This window comes from Physeter macrocephalus, chromosome 14 (genome assembly GCF_002837175.3).
Source record: "Physeter macrocephalus isolate SW-GA chromosome 14, ASM283717v5, whole genome shotgun sequence".
NCBI lineage: Eukaryota > Metazoa > Chordata > Mammalia > Artiodactyla > Physeteridae > Physeter > Physeter macrocephalus.
Genome location: NC_041227.1, coordinates 71,957,668 through 71,959,706, shown reverse-complemented (window position 1 = coordinate 71,959,706; position 2,039 = coordinate 71,957,668). Strand labels below are relative to the sequence as shown.

The window sequence follows — 2,039 nt, the reverse complement described above, 5'->3', positions numbered from 1 at the left end:
ATCATTCAGGTTACAATCCAATTCTTTGAGGAAGTAAAAACAACTATACTTGTCCTACAAATTTAGTCTTTACAAGAACAGAGATGAGGATCTAGGAACAATTTCAACCCCACTTACGCTTTCTGCTAATCCCCAAACCTCCCCTCGTCTTCTCAAAAGGCTTGTAGATATTGTAAAAGATCTGGACTTTGGGAACAAAATTTCTTCTTCATGGAACTTGCATTCTTTCTGAAAATTAGGCCTGCAAAAAATCTGAAAAGTCTCTTCCACAAATATTAGTGAAAAGCTTGAGCCATCTGCCATCTGAGCAGATAAACTTATTCCATCTGCCAGAAACACAACTTGGATCCCACTGTTCTCTTATAAACTAGTGAGTCTTACATTATCATACCTATCTCATGGCTAAAATTTGAAAATGAAAGCTATAATATCTCTGTTTGCATCTGTCTGTATGTTTATGTATATTTTTATATGTATATTATAAATGTGTGACATTGTTCTATGTCCAGACGGTACTGCCAAAATTAATTTGTAAAAGAGCTCTATTTAATTGGCTTAAAGAAAAATAAATGCTTACCGAAGTAGTTGTTCTCTCAGAAAATAGAAACTAGAAAGCGGAGGCAGCGGGGGAAGATGGCGGCGGCCGTTCCACAGCGGGCCTGGACCGTGGAGCAGCTGCGCAGCGAGCAGCTCCCTAAGAAGGACATTATCAAGTTTCTGCAGGATCACGGTCCAGATTCGTTTCTTGCAGAACATAAGTTATTAGGAAACATTAAAAATGTGGCCAAGACAGCTAACAAGGACCGTTTGGTTACAGCCTATAACCATCTTTTTGAAAGTAAGCATTTCAAGGGTACTGAAAGTATAAGCAAAGTGTCTGAGCAGGTGAAAAATGTGAAGCTTAATGAAGATAAACCCAAAGAAACCAAGTCTGAAGACACTCTGGATGAGGGTCCACCAAAATATACAAAATCTGTTCTTTAAAAAGGAGATAAAACCAACTTTCCCAAAAAGGTAGATATTGTTCACTGCTGGTATACAGGAACACTACAGGATGGGCCTGTTTTTGATGCTAATATTCAAATGAGTTCGAAGAAGAAGAAAAACGCCAAGCCTTCAAGTTTTAAGCTTGGGATAGGCACAGTTATCAGAGGATGGGATGAAGCACTCTTGACTATGAGTAAAGGAGAAAAGTCTCGACTGGAGACTGAACCAGAATGGGCTTATGGAAAGAAAGGACAGCCTGAGGCCAAAATTCCACCAAATGCAAAACTTATTTTTGAAGTGGAATTAGTGGATATTGACTGAAATAGTAACGACATCAGCAACAATAAAACACGGCCTTGAAGAAACTTAGGTGTCTAATTAGAACTGGTTACTATTGTAAGGGAAGAGTCAACTGGAAAATTCAAGAAGTGAAGTTAGAACTTGTTTACTTGATCCCCAACTTCTAAGAAATGTAATCCATTATAAATCCTTGAAGTTTAAAATATTTTACTACAGCTGTGTAGAATATCACTTAAAGAGAACTGACTTGCCTTTTACGTCATGTTGTAAACTAAAAGGCTCAATAAAAATTTATCCTAACAAAAGAAAAAAAAAAGAAACTAACCCAAATGTTTTTCAAATTTACATGATCAAGGATAATCTTCAGTAAATAAAAGCTAGTGTAAGTTTGTTGGTTTAATTAAAATAGGCATGTCTTCAAGGCTTTCAGCATTAAATTTAGTGCAGACATGCAACTTTTATTCTACTGGGATTTACTAGTCAAATAACTTACCTCTGTTACAAAATTTGTCAGCAAGAAAAATAACTTCTAAAACAATGGTTAGATGTTGAATGTCTTGTGAAATATTCATGGGTAATCTAAACATGATTTCTTTTAACAAGTAAATTAAACAGATGTAAGAAGAATAAAAGTTTATAAATAAACTTTTGAACAGTGATGAGGTTTTATAATATACAGTTTTTAGGATCCTTTGGTAACTTGAAACCTTAGAGTTTTGCTGTTAAGTTAAATGGTGGAAATTAATTGACTA

The 2,039-nt window shown here is 35.3% G+C and overlaps 1 pseudogene; it reads left to right on the top strand.

The window, feature by feature from the left end:
• Positions 1-533: 533 nt before the first annotated feature.
• On the top strand, positions 534-1,565 carry LOC102984716 (peptidyl-prolyl cis-trans isomerase FKBP3-like; annotated as a pseudogene).
• Positions 1,566-2,039: the final 474 nt, after the last annotated feature.